The sequence below is a fragment of the Protopterus annectens genome, chromosome 12.part0 (genome assembly GCF_019279795.1).
Source record: "Protopterus annectens isolate FY-2018-M chromosome 12.part0, PAN1.0, whole genome shotgun sequence".
Classification (NCBI taxonomy): domain Eukaryota; kingdom Metazoa; phylum Chordata; order Ceratodontiformes; family Protopteridae; genus Protopterus; species Protopterus annectens.
Window position 1 is genome coordinate 343,051,008 of NC_056746.1, and position 18,409 is coordinate 343,069,416.

General features: G+C 41.4%; 1 protein-coding gene across 1 annotated transcript in view; it reads left to right on the top strand.

Annotated features, from left to right (window-relative positions):
• TXNDC11 (thioredoxin domain containing 11) overlaps positions 1 to 18,409 on the top strand; it is a 1,107,203-nt gene that overhangs the window by 210,925 nt on the left and 877,869 nt on the right. The window lies entirely within an intron of this gene.

The window sequence follows — 18,409 nt, forward strand, 5'->3', positions numbered from 1 at the left end:
GTATATCCTTATATTATAGATTTAATTGCTCCCCATTAGGGGGGCACCTGACGTCTGGGGCAAGAAAAACTGATATAATTGCGTCAGCCACATGTTTTATACCCCTGATGACCTGACGTCATGGAAGAAGGAACAGCAACCGACGCAGGACCCAAGACTTTATTAATCAGGCCGAATGAGGGCTACTGCAAGTAGAAAACCTAAATGTAATTATTGCAACAGTGAATACACTCTAAGATCTACAATATGGTAAGTGTACACAACTGTACTTTCTCTCCCCTGACTTGATGGATCCTGTCTTTGGTATCCCCCCCGATGAAATTTAGTTGTACCTTAAAAGAATAAATAAATTAATTAAAAATATGCCTCAGCCTATGCTTAGTGTCTAGTCCACTGCTCGGCCCACAGACTACTAAACTGTGCCCTATCTCTTTCGTGTAGTTTTTCTGGCCACTTTGGAATGGAGGTTACACACATCTTTTGGGCCTCTTGCAGTATCTGGTGCAAGTTCAGGTATGGGAGAACCAAACCTTTAGGTGCAGGAGTAGTCCATGGAGACACCTTGTCAGACATAAGATAGTATTCACAAGTAGTGAAGTTCACAAGTAAAAGAAACCGAAGCATCTTCATACAGCTGGTAATCAAATTATAGTTATTTATAAGGCATATGTGGTTTCCTTGGCTAAGAGTGTTTTGCAGACAGCTAATTCTAGTTGTTGTGTTCTCATACATGGCTCTAGTGCTTTTTTGGCCAGAGATCTTTCTGTTTCAGAGAATGATGAAAAATCTGAGGACACTGGTGATTTTAGTTGACACTGACTACAGTCATTTTCATTCTTCAGAAGGTGAATCTGAGCTCAAGTCCAAACAAGTCTTCACTTTTCCTCAGATTGCTAGATATAGTGATGTTTTCACTTGGGAGCACTCAGGAACTACCCCAGAGCTAGGCAGGGTATATGACCTTATAGAGAACAAAATTAAAAAATAGCCCAATTCTGACTATCCCAACTCTTACCAGCCTTGGATGATGTTTACAGAGCTGCATGTTGGACACCAGTAACTATTCCAGAATTCCCTAAAAAGCTCAGCGAAAATATAGGGTCTCCTCTGATGTGACAGATCTCTCTTGTTTGACTGCTGACCCAGCTGCGGTCTCCCTAGCTGCCTGCTCAAATAAAGTCCTTGTCTTCATCTTATCCAGTGCCACCTTTTATAAAGAAGGAAATGGTTAGAACTTCTGGGCAAAAGGAGGTCTCTTTCTAGTAATAATGTCTTTAAAATGTTAAATTAATAAGGCTATGTGGGGAGATTTATTTTACAGTGTGTGTACAGTTTGGATGATTTTTCTGCATCCTTGTCTGTAGAGCAGAAGTCTTGCATGACTGAAACTGTTTCTAATTTGACTTTGGTTTCAAAACCTGCTTTGAGAGGTGTGCTTAAATCTGCAGGTAGAGTCTCGAGAAATGTTTACATTTGTTGTATTAAGTGTGTGTGCTTGCTTATGTAATCAGAATTTTCTGATTTAAAAGCTGAAATTTTGAATGCACCTTTAAGTTCTGAATTGGTGCTTTGGTCCTGGCCCTCCATTACACAGATTCTTAAAGAATGGGATGATGCAGGCAAATTAATGCATGGGGGGGGGGGGTATCTAGGATGTTTAATGTACTTAAGGTCTTCTGAATCAAGGCATCTTCTTTCATAAAGCAGAACAAAAATCCCAGCAAAACAAAAGTCAGGGATTCAAAAGGAAATGGCAGAAGATAATTATTCAAAACCAAAGGAAGGGTTCATACCTGAAGCTCCTGGAGGCTTTGATTTCAACAGCTGAGTCTAGGCCTTTTTTTGTACCTGAAACAGAAAGGTCTTTGTCCAAACTAGCAGTATAGAGCTGCATTCAGGACATAAAGAGGCCTACAGCCAAAGACTACCTAAAGACTGCTTATTTGCTGCGAGGTCTATACAATTGTAATTGGTTCTCCAGTGTTACCTTGGATTTCAGGTGGTTTAGAATGGAATGTAAGCAGTTGACTAAGGTCTTGCCCATATACTATTCTCCATAATGCCTCTGCTGCCAAGTGCTTAACCTGTTCTGTTATTTCTTTTATAAATTAGAGACATTTTGCATGGTTGTTCCCCGCTGCTTCCTGGTGTGCATCCTTTTAACCCCAGCCATGTATGAACTGTTAAACAATTCACTGCAACTGCAAAAGCAGTTGGTTGTACAAACCGGTGAAAGTGCCACCCCCAGAAATGACCTACTGTCAAGAAATTGAACATAAATTTATCAGAGGAGAAGTTGTGGACAATAATAGAGTTGAAGGAATTTATCTGGAAAATGCAAGCATTAAGTGGATAAGTTGATCATTACAATTGAACAAGATGGTTTAGTGTTACCTTATTTAAAGGTCTATTTTAGAACTACACAGTTAAGGTTCATATACATAATTAAAACAAACTAGGGAAAGACAAGTAAACTGAATAAAACCACTTGTCAGCAGAAAAGCGAAACAGCAAACCATTCATTTTAATTCGGGAGGTGGTCCTATTAATTTAATTTTGGAGGAGCATGAACTTGTATGGCAAATCCATTTGAACGCATTTGCCCATCCTGGCTTAAATGATTCATGTAATATTGCTTGTTTGCTTAAGCTTAGGAGCTTAGTACGCTAGTTATTTATTGTTGGGATTATTCAGTATTTAGAGTTTTGTTTACATTATTAGTGTATCATTTTTATGTTGACATAATACTATTTTATATGACATGCACAAATTATTTTAATGAAAATTATGATTTTTCAGAGTTGCTTGTTTAGTAAGGCGTAATGTGTTTATAAATGTGTTGTAGCTAGGAGGTATTGTTAACCATGTGACTTTTATCCACCACTTTTAAACAACAGTACCTCCTAATGTGTATTGTTTCTGAAGAAGTTGCTTTATAGGGGCAATGAAAAGGGCTTTAAATAAATCTATTCTTCTTAACTTTTGTTCGTGGTTTGCTGTTTCGCTTTTCTGCTGACAAGTGGTTTTATTCATATACATAATAATAGCAGAGGATTATAATTAAGAATGGAAAAAGATGATAATGAAGCAGGGAATAAGTTCAAGAAACAGAGTGGAATTTTGAATGCAGATCTTCAAGGAGAGTAATAATCATACAGAATGTTATATTTGTAAAGTTGCTGAAAATATTGCAAGAACTAAGCCAACACGAGAATGGAGACAGGAGATTTTGCCAGTAGGGATGACTGCAAGTAAGGGTTTAGAAAATAGGCAAGAGAGGGTTGGAATTTACTGGATAAAACTGACAAAGGAACCAAGGTACTGGGACCAAATAGCTAGAAAGGGAAAGGTAATAGAGTGGGATGAGATCAAGATGTTTGGACTGCAGGCTAGAGATTACTTCCTTACCAGGGATTGATATCTTAGTACAGGCAAAGAATAAGGTATAGGGGAATCTTAAGTGAAAGACCTGCCCTGGTGGAGTTTAGTTGAATCTAGAACAGAAGCTGTTAAAAAACAGATAATTAGTAGGATATTTTTTTTAATAAGAAACATCTTTATTAAACAATCACTTACTACATGGGCAATCATATACTTTATAAAAATGAAAACAAACCACACCGACACAATCCTAGTTAGAAGCATTTTACATCACAAATCATGCTGAAACACTCCCAGTTGCAAACATAACATCACTTATAATCTACCCAATCTTTTTCAAACATTACATAGCCCATTTAAGTGTTGACATTTAAACCTCATTCGTCTCTTGTATGTATTGTTCCCACAGTTACAATTTTTTTCATAAGTAGTTTGTTCCTACCCTTTTATAAAGATCTCAATTCCAGTTGTTTTATCCCTGTTATTACAGTGTCTACTTCTAGTATAGTTGGTTTAGATTTTGATTTCCATTTTCTAGTAATTGCTTATTTGGCAGCCACCATTATTAGACTCAGCAAGGCCTTACCATGCCTAGGCAATTCCGATCATAGTTCAGAAAAATCATCTCCCTCATCAGACCAATCTGCCAACCCAGCATCTCCGACGGTGCATCCCACAGGGAATCCTTGAAGTCCGCCAATTCACCGCACTCCAGAAAATGTTCCCAATTACCTCTTTCTTCCCCGTCACAAGGGGGTTAGAAAACATTGGGATGAGAGCCTGGAAAAGTAATTTGCAAGAGAACAATGGGAGGACATGCATATGGCTCCTATGCAACAAAGTCCAGAAGTTTAGGATCTTTGCTTGAAAGTGTTTGCATAAGTATTTTCTACCACAAGCAGAATTCTAAGAATTTTTCCTGAGGTAGATAGCATATGTTGGACATATGTTGGACATGTGATGGGGAATAAAGAGACAACTGGGAAAATGTTTTACGAGTGTAATGAATTGTTAGATTTTTAAAAATTCACTACAGAGTACTTGGTCAGAAATATTGGGTGAGCAAATGGCTGTCACTAAGGAATTTTTTTTTTTTTTTTTGAGCTAGGACACAATCTGAATTGCCTTAGCATAGTAAGGCTTTATTAAGTTTGCCATTTTTTAGTAATTGCTTTTTAGCAGCCAACAGGATTAAGTCTAAATCAGCTGTATTTGAAGTACTGAATATTATAAGAGATAAAAGAACTGGAAGCTAGATCTTTAGAAAAGAGAAGGAGCAAATTACTTGGAACAGTACATGCAGAATAATGTTCAGGATGGGGAGTGAGGTATAAGGGGGAGGCATAAATTCAGCAATTAATGTAACTGTGACATCCTCACTCTGGGCCAGTAATCAAGGAGCCTGAATCCTCACCACTGACACTGAAGAGGGGCGTTCACTAGGAATACAAATGGATACACTTAGTATTTCCAGATGCAGACCTCTCTGCATCAAGCACAGGTTCCCTTAAGAGCATCCATGGAACATGCTCAGTCCAGGGCGGGTTCCTCTCTCTATTTGTCTAGACCCCCAATAAGACTTCCACTGGCACAGCTTAGAGTTGAGTCCTTAGCTGGGGTTCTAAGCTACGTCCCCCCACACCCTCTCTGTGAAACCGGTGCTTTGTGTCCCTGCTCCAAACAGCTTTAATTTACACACACACACACACACACACACACACACACACACACACACACACACACACACACACACACAGACACACACACCTGGGAAAGGATGGCACAGATTCACCTGCTCTGCCCCCTTCTACCCAGACTGTTATCACTGCCACTAGAACCCCTGCCAGCTACTTTAAGGCTCTTACAAGGTTACTCAATTATACTGATTGAAAAAGATATTAATACAAATGGTAATGTTCACCAAACAGCAAGGCTTTCAGGAGTGGCCACAGTTCTCAACAAATAAATATATACAAATACTCTGAAAGCTTAAATATTTTCTAAAAAGGACCAGCCACAATGAAAAGTTTAAATATGTTTAATAATAAAAGAACATGAAAATACTAAATATCTATTTACAGTAAACACCAAAGTTTCAGTCACAGGAGATATTAAAAATAACACTGGAAGGTTTCATACTGTTATAGAAAAACAGTATTTAGCTAGTCTTCCTATCTATTCGTGATTGAGTAACAGAATTACTATTCATACTTAGAGCAAGGCGTGATGAGTGAGTGGTCCTTGTTGTCATATCCAAGACAGAATACAGAATGCTGAGAGCAATTTCCTACTGATATCCAAATATTAATTCACAGCTGATTACACAATATCACATCTGGTCATCTGACTCTGTTTCCCACACTATCCCCCGTCAGTAGAAGCTGATGGGATTTTAGCAGCTGTGTGTTACCATACACACAGAACTTTACTCAGATGTGGTGCAGCTGCTGGAAGTCATAAAACCATAAAGCCATTCCACTCTTCCTGCAGGAGCTTAACCTATTCTCTAGTACAGACATTGTGTCTCTGGCTCCCTTCAAAACTGTAGGATAACATCTTTATGGTTTTAATCCGTAAAGTAATTTAATTTCAAGAATATTGGTCAGTCAGGTGGATTAACCTCTTCCCTTCCAGTATATGCTGTTACAATGTGTACATTTAATTTGGTTGCAATAATACATGTACATTTCTTTTCCTTCCAGCAGGGTACACCGTTGATACATTTAACGCAAGCAAACCTCACAAATACATTTTCAGCACAAACATCTGTAGAAATCAGTTTGATATACAAATGACATATAATTATTTACAAAATTCCAGCTAGCTATTCTGGTTTAAGTAATGCATCTACTACCCTACTTCCCTTGGCATGGCTGGCAGTACCTCCTATCGTCACAGTAATGCTGGACTGATAGTTACAAAGAAAGAAAAGATATGTGATGTATAATGTATGTAAATGGAAAAATGTTAATATAGTTTATTTGCTTATGTCTTACTTGATGATTAAAGGTAAAAAAAAAAACAGAATGAACATAATGTGTGATGTAAAATCCTACTTGGTGGCTTTTGAACAATCTGTTAGCTCCTGTTTTTATTGGGTAGCATAATGCATGAGGCATTAAAGGCATATGAACATGAACTTGGTTGCAGGCTATGATAAATTTAACTATTGTCTAGGGCTAGGATATTACAAGCCATAACATTTTGTAACTGAACTTTTAATAAGAAACATACCAGTAAGGTCTCAGATACATGATTTAAAACATATTTAAAGCTATGATTTGAATCTGATATCAATGGTAAAGTGAAAATGTTAAGACTAGCAGTAGACCAATTTTAAGAGCTTTATTTAGTAATGTTTTGTATAATGTGTATTGTAGTGTGATCACGAAAACTCTGGCAAGCTAGTAAGCTTAGCCATAATGCTTATTATTTAATGACACAGTGTTAAAAAAATTGTCTTTTAAGTTTAAAATTGCAATAAGAAGCGTGCAGCAAGTAATGGGTTGACTTATTTAAAATGAGAGAGGAGTGGGCACATTGCTAAATTCTGTTCCACTAATGTTGAAGAAAATGCTAGTAGTAGAAATGTAAACATTGAAATGCATGCTAGAAATGAAGCTCCTATGGAGTGTGAAAGACTGGAACAGGAATAAATGAATAGATATTGTCATTGTGTTTTGTCTAAGCAGGTGAAGTGAATTGTATTTCTTCAAAAGAGAAGTTCAATCCACGTTAGATTGGCAGCATAATTGATGAGTATGTGAACATTAGATTAATAACCAGCAAATTTATGGCTTTAGAAAAGAATATCAGTTTACACATGAAATTCATACAGTCCTAGATAAACTTTTCTTACTATGTCAGAAACCTTGGTTTGACTTATGATGTCATATTAGAAAAGATTTTTAAACATCTATTTGAATAAACTTGAAAACAGTAAAACAATGAATTCATGGGAGCAGCGAGAATGACCACCAATAAATCAGTTACCCAGTCATATCATGTAACAATTTTTAAAATACAACATAAAAATAAGATAACGCAACCAAAAAATAGTTGCACCAAGTAACACGATTCTGAATTGGTCTTGAGCCCTTTTGAGACTGTAGTATTTGTAATTTTAGAATTACACTAACCTGAAGTGTTAACAATCGCTGTTCTGGGTTACCTCCAAATTTGAAGATGGCTATTTAAATATGTGGTGCTAAGGACGCAATGTAATCACCCCCTCTGTAGTTCTTGATATGTATATCTATATCACTAACTGGGGGATACTGTAGTAATCTCCCTTAAGTGTTTTTGGCAAATGTTAACCTTTCTTGTAATTTTGCATGTATGCCATTATTGTGGCACAGAGATAAAACAGAAAAGGTTAATCACAATTGCTACTACCTACAAGATTCAGCTGACTTGTTTAATCATCCACAACTGTCATCTCCTTAAAATCCTCACTACTACCTATATGTCACCTACCTTCTTTTAACAGTTGTATTGCAATACATACTTTAGTCTACTTTTCTCCATCACATACCCTCATTTGTCTTTCTGCTCATCTTATTTTATAACTCTACAGCATGTATTTTCAGCCCTCATGCAATACCTTAATTATAGCATAATGATACTCTTTTCAAATGTTCTGTCACCTTTTCAGAACTGTCCTGGTCAACAATTGAACATAAACAAAACAAATTCACACTACTGTAGCAGTCTCGGGCAGCTGTTATGAGTGAAACAATATTCAGGAGACTTGAGCTCATGAGAGCCGCTGTCTCTCTTGCATCCCACACTGGGGGTGTAAGTTGATTTGCTAAACAGCATCATGGTATGTAGGTTTGTCTACTTTCTCCACTCATCCCATGCTTTTCCACAAACAAAAAGCAACATAATGTTGCCCAGTTGCAGTTTTTAATTAAACACAATTTTCCCCATTGTGGTTTTGAAGGTTTGCAAGGCTGTCAGTGATGTCCATAACCAGAGTGTATATAAATATACATTTCTTATGTTGTAATTTAATCTAATACCATTCTTGTACATGAATATGCATTTATGATTCACTGAAAATGGATCATGACTGAAAAACAGCCGTAGAGTTCAACTCTCTAGTTAACAAATAATTTAATTAAGAAAAAATATTCTGTAGCCAGCAAAGGAGCTAGGCAGACCTGAGATAGAGTATGGCAAACAGAAATAAGTATGAATAACCAATAGCTTGTCAGTAAGCTCACCAGACCTACCCCCTTTTAAAAGGGTGTACTGCCTGCATACAGTGGCTGTCATAGGTGATACTGTGTACTAAAAAAAGTATGTAATGTCAGATTATCTAGGTTTTCACCTGTCTATCAAGGAGCTACATTTATAGTTATAATCAGTTTACTGTTTTGTCATTTATATGATCTAATGCAGTAGTAATCACTTTAAAGCATTTACCATTTGTTTGTTTGGTTTAGCTAGAATTGAATAGTAATTTGCATTTTATATAAGATGTATCTTCATAATACAGTATGTAAGGAGGGCATACCCCTCCCCATTTAAGAAGTAGGAATAAGTTTGTAGGATCACTGCATTTCCAAGGGATGGGATGCCTCTGCCTCAGAAAAAATAATTGTTCAATGGTTTGACTTCTGGTAACCAGCCTTCAGTAAAGTAGTCAGTGACCAGGCGAACCTCTCCCATTGGATTAAGAACGCATTAAGAGCAACAGAAGTAATGGTTTGTGCAAGCTGGTTACTTCAGTCTGTATAGGTTGTCTTCATTATCCCTTTGCAATACTGGAAAAGGATGAAGCACTGATAGAGGAAATATTAAGGAGGGCAGAAAAAAGTGAGATATTTCTGTGTTTATATATTCATTCATTTATTTGCATTTGTTAATTGGTATAGACAGACTGGGCTAAAGACCATTTTCAGCAGATGACCAGGGGAAGAAATCTCTGTTAATAAAGAAAGAAAACTTATGTACATTGTCCAAACTTGATTTAGATAGTGCAGTGAAATGGATTGCTCAGTAAGTACACTTTAAAATAAAGGACATTTTCAGGCTATTAAGTTGTATAAAGCTAGATTAATACAGTTGCTGTATAAGTAAATGTTAACATTTCATGTAGGAGATGGATATGATTAAAGTACATATGGTTACTACAAACATTCATATAGCATAAACATATGTGAAACAGAGGAAGAATAAAAAAGGATGGGTCATTGTGAAAGATAAGTGAATGAAAGAGCTATGATGTATATAGAAAGTGAGGTTGAATGTTTGCATGAGTAAGTGAGGGAAAAGAGAGACCTGGGGGGAATCATTGCAGAGGTGAGGTGTAGTTAAATTGGAAGTACGAAAGGGGTGGATGTGAGGATGGGGGGAGCATGTAAATGAGTGAAGAAAATGAGAAACCTGAGTGTTCTGTGCTAGTTAGACAACAGCACTGATAGCAGCTAAGTGAGAACAAGCTTATACCTGATACAGTGTGAAGCAGAACTGGATGGTGGAATTCTCCTTTTTAGAAAGAAGATCTTTGCACAGGCTCTCGCAAATGGGGCTACAGTGTTGGATACTGACAACTGACGATCCATCATAGTAGTTCATAGTAAATGTCTACATGTATACCATATCAAAGTAAGACTGCCGGTGATGGCCTTTGATCCTGACAGTTGCTGAGAAAGTGCCTCAGGAATGCTTTAGTGGATGCTGTACAAAGAGAGGAGAAAATGAAGGGAAAATGTAAAACAAGCACTTTTAAGGTTACAGACCTAAATGAAGAAGAGCAGTAAAATGGGATGACAAGGAAAAGGTCTCAATCTCCTGGGTGTCAGAGGTCACACTGAAGGTTAGAGAGAAACGTATGGCATCCAGAGAGTGCAGAGATTATCAAGGGAATTGGAATAAGGTAGGGCATGTGACTGAGAGAAAACGTTATTGGAATAAATGGAAGCACAGGAAAACCAATGTAGGTAGCAGAACTCCATAGTAATTAAAAAAAGGTTTTAGATTAAAATTTCTAAGGAAACAGTAAAGTACATACGTGTACTGAAATAGAGTAGTGGTGACCTAAAGGTTAGTAATGGGGATGAAAATGGCCATAGAGTTACAGACATTACAGATGACTGGTATTTCATTATTCGGGGAAAAAGAAGGGAGGGGATGATGTGCAGAATCAAATCTAAGAATTAAGAATGGGTAGGGATTAGAACAAGATGGATTCTGAATGCAGTGTTCAGTCTGAAATTAGGCATAAATTGAAACCATATTTGATTCACCCCAAGTTCCAAAAGAAGTACATTTTGAATTGCCCCTTTCCAGGTGACTGTGTAAGAGTAGTTTTCAAATGTGGGGTAACTGTAGTGCAAAAGGATAAACCCTGACTATGACTCATGCACCCCCCCACACAGCTTAATTACTGGATCCAGGTGTTGGAAGTGCTGGCTGGCGGTAAGGGGTGGGAGTGTGCTGTTGATGTCAGCTTGTCTCTTTTTAGGGAGACTAATAGCTACCCTTGGCATTGTATAGCACCTGTTGGAAGATGGCTACAACAGCAGTCTGCTGTCAAGATTGAGCACCAGTCCTAACAAGCAGTGCATTGCAGTATAATTATGGGAGTGTGTGGCAGCAAATACCTAGAACCATTGTGCATGCCGTCTAGTCACAAGTACGGTTGTGAATGTTAGGCATACAGAAAAGAAATAGTCTTGTGTGCCATGCCACACTGAATCACTTTGTAATCACCCAACTTAGAGTCGATTAGGTCTCCTTTCCTGTGTAATCCCCTGGTCTGGTGGTTAAGCCAGGCCTTTACAATGAATGGGACTCCAGTAAGAAGGCTGATGGTGAACGTGCCACTTTAGGATGTACAGTACTTTAAAAAATGTGGTGTCTTGGGTCGGGTCCACAGTAGTGCAAGACATTGCACCCATGTAACAGGCTAGAATATGAAGAGTACATAACTGGCAGGTGAGGAGCAGACAGAAACAGTAATAAAGTGAGACTTGGGTATACTTGCATTAGATTCAAAAATAAATGGTCATTTTGAAAATCCTTGTCAGACCCTTGGAAGCATATAACCAGAAGAAAACCAAAAGTGTTTTCTTCTCTATAGGTAGTAAGTGAGACTACTGCTTGGATCGTGCCAAAGTTCTATAGATCCCAATTGTGCAGAGACATTCATAAAGGATATGTAGTGAAATGATAGGGTGCAACATGAGAAAAAGGGCACTTCTGAAGAGAGGCTGAAAGAGAATTGAACCTGTTTACCTTGAAAGAAAAATCAAAGGGATGTTTGATAATCAGTTGCAGAGAGACCAATGTGTTTGAGCTGCAGTCACATTACTAAAAAGGGCATTTGGTCTTCCGGTTTTCACATTTTTCTGCTGCGTCTACAATAGCTGCAGTGTCACATAGCAATCACAAGGTGGCAATGATGTAGTTTGGATATGATTCTGAGTCCCCTGCCCTTAAGTAGTTGATACACCAATCAAATGTATTGGTGTTGCTAACTGAAGCACGGTTTCATTGTTGATGGTGTAGTTAACAAATCAGATTGTTAAAAGAAGAAGAATCATTTAAAAAAAAAACAAAATGCTCAGTTTCTTTTAAGATGAACATTAATTTTTGTGACATTCCAGTTCTAATTGCTTTTTGTAATCACCATAATTCTGGTTTATGTATGTCTCTCTGATTATTTTCTGTGTATTGAATCTGATACTTTCTAGGCTATCCCTAATAGATGGAATTTAATTGTCCTAGTGGGATTTTCCAGTCCTTACATGATGTCATTAGTCCTTTGTTAACCAACTCTTAGTACACACATTTTTTTCTAATGTGACCCCGGAGCTTCAGTCTAGCTAAGGGAATGGAATGAAGTTGTGCGTTATTATAGCAAAGGCCTGTCTGGAGAATGTAATGTGTTGGCATCTGATAGGTTAAAAATGTTAGTATTTTTTAACATATTTCATCAACATATTGTGTTATACAAATTATGTTCTTTAGCTGCTGCAGAAGGCTAAGATTGCTATGAGGTTAATTTGGATACAATTAGCTCAATATATTTTAGCAATCTAATTGATAGGTGTAATCCTCCACAGGTGAAGTTCTGGAATTGTCAGCATCAGGTGGGAGAGATCAGTTTGCATAGTTAGGTAGAGTGACTTGATAATTTAGTGAATGAACAGTATGTAGCCTTGTTACTCATTTTTTTGATACTTGCTAGTGACAACTGTGTGAAACTCTGTTCCCAGGTATGAAGTACAAGCTTGATACTGATGGATTTGATATCTTTACATAAAATTTATTCAATGATTTGCTGAATTTATGTTCTGGCTTTATTTTTTCAGTAGCAAAAATCTGTCATTGCTACATGCCTTTTGTTTAGTGGTAGTTTTATGGAAACCTGTTATTTCCAGATCTTTTGATTATGACAAGTTGTTTCCATGCTTTTTAAAGTTTACTGTTGCAATTTAAGTATGCATAGTGGTGTTTTGTAATTTAAAGGACCGCTATGTGCTTCCTCAGAAGTTACCATACACACTGCTGCACAAAATAACAATTTTGACTTTTTTTTTCCATTTGCTGTACTTACAGCTCCGGTACTTTCATCCATCTTTTAGCCTGTGGCATTTTCACAATGCTGTACAGTTCGTATGGGTGCTGCAGTGTCTCGGCAATAATGCCTTTTGTTTTTTCTCCCTGTTTACTTTGTTGCTGCCCAAGGACCACCCACACAAACCACCCTCCTCTGTTCCTTTCGCCCTGACAACGCCCCTACTAATTTCATATGCATCAGATAGTTTTCATGTAGCTATTGCAGCCAGTAGAAAGATGAACCTGGGCATCTGTGGGAGCTACTTTGCTCACTGTAGTTGCTAGGTGCATCTATTGTGTCGAAGGATCTTAGCAGGACCCGCGGTAGCAAGAAGCCGGTGCTCTCCTGCAAGCAATTGTTAGTCTTTTTAATACAGGTATCTGTTGGCATTCTCCACTGTCCTTACAGGTTTGTTGTCTGACATAAGTGTATCCTTTGATAATTATGTTTTGTAAAGGTTCTGTAATGCAGTCGTGATGTTCTTAGGTTTTTAAAGTAACTATCCTTGGCTCAAGAGGATTGTCACTGGTGAAGTGACACCCCAACCCATGTGCAAAAATGGGAAAAAGGGGTTGAGTTTGGATGGATGGATCACATTAGAGAAACCATTAATAGCTATTTTGTTTACCATGTTCCACCCACTGCCTTAATGTTTGATGTTATGTGATCCTATCTCGCCTACATTCAATACTGATGGGCTCGGAGCCGATCCCTCGGCTTCGACTCGGCACGCTATGCTATAGAGCGAGGCCTCTTATTGGCTGAGCTATTTCTTATCCCAGGATGCACCACCACTAATTCCCCAGATCTCGTTTGCCGCTTACAAGCTTAGACGTGGTCTCAACTTGGCTGGGCTAAGTACTATTTATTTAGGCTTTTCCTGTCAGGAATTTGCTTGCTTTGAACCCAAAAGCTGTTTTAACAGCTATTGTTGTGATTTGATTGTGTATTGAACAGTTCTGTGAGGAATTTGTGTTTTTCGTCAAGGGAAGGTTTCCCGTTTTAGTTAGAGGGGCCTTCCCCTGTTGCCTTTGCTATCTTAGCGTTTTATTTGTGGGTCAAGTACCCGTTTAAGTTAGAGGGTCTTGACTCTCTCTTTTTCTGTGTGGAATTTTTGATCTGGTATATTTGTATTGTGTTTAAAAAAAAAAAAAAAAAAAAAAAAAAAAGTAAATAAACTTTATATTTCTATTCTAACATTAAGTTTTGGTGTTTCTCTTTAGACAGGTGTGTTTTTTTCCTAATTTAGTCATGTCCAAAGAGCATAAACCCTCCGGGTTTAAAAAATGCACGAGGTGTGGTTTTAAGATGTCCATAACGGACGACCACTCCTCGCATTGTTTAGGCGCCAAGCACCTACAAGAATCATGTAGTGTGTGTCACGCCTTCTCATCAAGGGTCCTCCAGGAGAGGAAAAACAAATTAATCCTTAAAGGGTTAATCAAGCCATCCTTCGAGGAGGCTTTATCTTCTTCTCCCTCTCCTTCAAAAAAGAAAGCGTCGGCTCCGACCAGTCTGTCGGAACCGACTGCCAAAAAACCTAGGCAGACTTCTCCATCGGCTCCACGGACTTTGGTGCCGAGGGCGGAACGGTCTGCCTCGATGCCTCCAGCCTCGACCCCTCTGGTTTCGGAGCCGAGGACTGGGGCATCGAGAGGTGGGTCACCTTCATCGGCTCCACTGATATTGGAGCCGATGAGGGTTACCGGCTCAGACTCTTCCCCTTCGGAGCCGAAGTCTTTATCGGCACCGAGGGAAATTGCCTCGAGGTCTCTCTCAGAGCCGATAGTGGTAGAATCCATTCGGAGCCGGTCCCCTAGTCCGTTGGAGCCGATGGAGAAATCGGTTCGGACCCGATCGGTATCCTCCAGGTCATCCAAGATGTCTGATTCGGACATCGACAGGGTGCTCCTAAGACTTTTCCAGTCTCCGGTGTTCCAAAAGCTAGTTTCGGCTCCAGCCCATTCGGCTTCGGAGCCGATGGTCCACCTCCCTACTATGGTTCCTCTTCCAACAGCCTCGGCACCGTTGGAGCCGGTGCTGGTGGAACCGGTGGAGGTTCTAGGGTCGGGCCCGACCCTTACTCCAACTCCGGCTCTTGGGTCGGAGTTCAGTACACGGACTTCTTCCGTCGGGCCCGGGGGGGATGCTTGGGATTGATGTTTTCGGTCCCAAGTCTCCTCTTGGTGCATCGGCGGCGGGAGTGCCGCTCACTGTCGTGGCCACGGAGGTGGGACCCTCCCAGGATTCTGGTGGTCCCGCCTTCAGGGCTATGAGGAGTGCTCGCCAAATCTTCTTGGCTACCTCCACGGTCTCCCCAGCTCCTTCCCTGCATACCGAGACTGGGTCTTTGGCAGCTCCCCTGTCTTTAGACAGCGGAGGCCCCGGGCCTGAGGTTACCCCCACTGGGGTTTCCCCCCCTCCTGGAGGTCCTTCTGAAGCCTCTTCGGAAGAACCCCCCAGGAAGAGATTGTGCAAGAGGAAGCACGTTGACTCCCCTGATGAGTCTCTTACATCAGACACTGATCTCGATGATGCAGAGGGGTCCCCTAAGTCGTCCTCGGATGATGTCTCCTTTGCAGACATCCTGGAAGCCCTTAAACAACGAGGCGGCTGGCAGTCCAAACCCCCTTCTGCTGATGAGTCGGTGTTCCTTAAGGCCTTCGGGGCTCAGCCCTCCGCCTCCTGGGTGTCTCCACCCTTCGACGAGCTCTTGGATTTGATCTGTCGAAGGGCGTGGGAACACCCAGACTCTGTGGAACCGGTGCCTGCTCGTCCTAATAAATTTCTCTTGGCACCCCCTGAAAAAGAGTTTCTAACTAAAGGTGTGGCTGTAGATGCTTTGGTGGTGGCATCTGCTACCCAGCAAGATGTAGCAGAGGCTTCGACGTCTGTCGATCCTCCTAATAAGGAGTCTAGGAGCATGGATCGCACGAAAGCGCACCCTCAGTTCAGCTGCCTTTACATTGAGGTCCTGAACTACCTCACGCACTTTACTAGATTTCAGAGGGATCTGATTAAAGAACTTTCTGATACCCTCTTGGGTAACCTGCCTGAGGAGCTGGCCCAGATGGTTGGCTCTCAGCTGGCTACATTGTTGTCCATTTCAAACTCGTCCATGAGGCTCATTTCTTATGCGGCCGAAGGGGCGAGTAGAGCGGCGGGTACAGGCATTGCTCTACGGAGACAAGCCTGGCTCCGCCTGTGTCATTTCGCGGAGGCCTTTAAGTCTTCCTTTGCCGACGCCTTTGATGGGTCCTCCTGTTTGGACCCAAGGTAAAGGACACACTGACCTGCTGCGAACAGGAGGGTAAGACTCTGACTGTCAGGGGCATGATTTTCCACTCCCTTCGGCCTTATCCCAAGGCTAAAAGAGGAGGGAAAATGTGGTTCAGATCTCAGAAGCCTTACCCTCTCAGCAGGAAGACCCCTTCCAGAGGCAGGGAGGGGAAATTCTTCGGAAGACGCCGTCCCAGAGGCGGCAGAGGCCCTCGCAACACTGGAGACCGCGAGTCCTTTCGTGGCTCTTCAGCCTTTCACAGTCCCTGAGGGATTGCCGGACTGTGCATCTCGGAGCCAGTCGGGGTCGTCAAGCACCTAAAAGCCTGGGAAGGTATCACTCAGGATCGATGGGTGCTTCAATTATCGCCGGAGGTTACACCATCCCTTTCTCACGCCCCACCTCAGTCCAAAAAAATCCCGGACCCGCCACCCAGTCAACGGGATACTGCAGCCTCAGAAGTTTCAAAGCTGCTACAAAAAGGAGTCATCCAACCGGTCCCCGCAGACCAGATCGGATTAGGAACTTACTCAAGATTCTTTTTGGTGCCAAAAAAGACCGGGGACTTGAGGCCCATTTTGGACCTCAGCACTCTAAACCGTTCAGTCAGAAAGTCCAAGTTCCGAATGGTCACCCTACAAACCATTCTCCCGTTGCTGGAGAAAGGTGTTTGGATGTGCTCCATAGATCTCAAGGACGCTTATTACCATATCACGGCACATCAAGCGTCCAGGAGACATCTGCGCTTCAGCCTAGGAGGCAGTCATTTTCAGTTCCGCGCTGCCCTTTGGTCTCACCACAGCCCCCAGGGTGTTCACCAAGTGTTTGGCAGTCGTGACTGCTCACCTGAGAAGTCTAGGATTCCAGGTGTTTCCGTATCTAGACGACTGGCTCCTAACTGCCACCTCCAAGCATCTACTACTGAGGAGCCTACAAACCACTACATCACTGGGCAATTCCCTTGGAATCACCTTCAATTGGCCAAAATCTGTGTTGCTGCCATCTCAACGAATAAGATTCATAGGGGTAGAGATAGACTCAAACCAAATGCGGGTCTATCTACCTACAGACAGAATACAAGCCATACAGACTCAAGTTCGAGCCTTACTTCCCAGGTCCAAAGCCCCAGCCAGAATGGTCCTGCAGCTATTGGGATCCATGTCCGCCACGGTTCTTCTAGTCCCCTTGGCAAGGTTGCACATGAGAATTCTCCAGTGGCTTCTTTCAGCTCAGTGGTCCTTTCAGGAACTCCCTCTCAGTCACCCCATATGGATCACAGAAACATGCAAACGGGACCTTCGCTGGTGGCTAGTGCCCTCCAATTTGGATCAGGGACGACCCTTTGTTCCACCTCCTCCTACGGCCACTTTGACCCCTCCTCCTACGGCCACTTTGACCACGGACGCCTCCCAGATGGGGTGGGGGGCATTCCCTGGGCAGGTCAGTCCAAGGCAAATGGCACCCAGAAGAGACCCTACTTCATATCAACATCCTAGAAATGAGGGCGGTGCTTCTGTCCCTTCAAGCCCTTCACAATTACCTCCCTCAGGGCGTAATTGCCGTTCACTCAGACATGTCAGTTGTCTGGTACCTGAACAAACAGGGAGGGACCAGATCCTATCCTCTTTGCAGAGAGGCCATGAGAGTTTGGGAATGGGCAGTGTCGACCAAACGCTTTCTACTGGCTACTCATATCCCGGACAAGTCCAATGTGATAGCCAACAGACTGAGCAGAACCATCCTCTCTCCTCACGAATGGTCTCTGAACATTACAGTGGCAAATCAGATATTCAGCAAATGGGGAGTTCCATATTGCGACCTCTTCGCGACTCCACTGAATGCGGTGCAAAAAGTTCTTCTCCCTCACCCCGGCCCCGGGAAAGAGCCCTATGGATGCTCTAGCCCTTCCTTGGCCCACCGGCTTGCTTTATGCCTTCCCCCCAGTTCCTCTCCTTCCCAGGGTGATCCAAAATGCATCGATCTTGGGGAGCAAAATGATCTTAGTTGCTCCTTACTGGCCTCGTCAAGTATGGTTCCCCTATCTTCGGAAGTATGCTCTGGAAGGTCCATGGTTCCTGGATCAGATCCCAGACCTTTTGGTTCATCAGTCGGGACTATTTCACCAGTCCCTACACACCTTAAAATTGACGGCTTGGTTCCTCCTCTTCCGACTA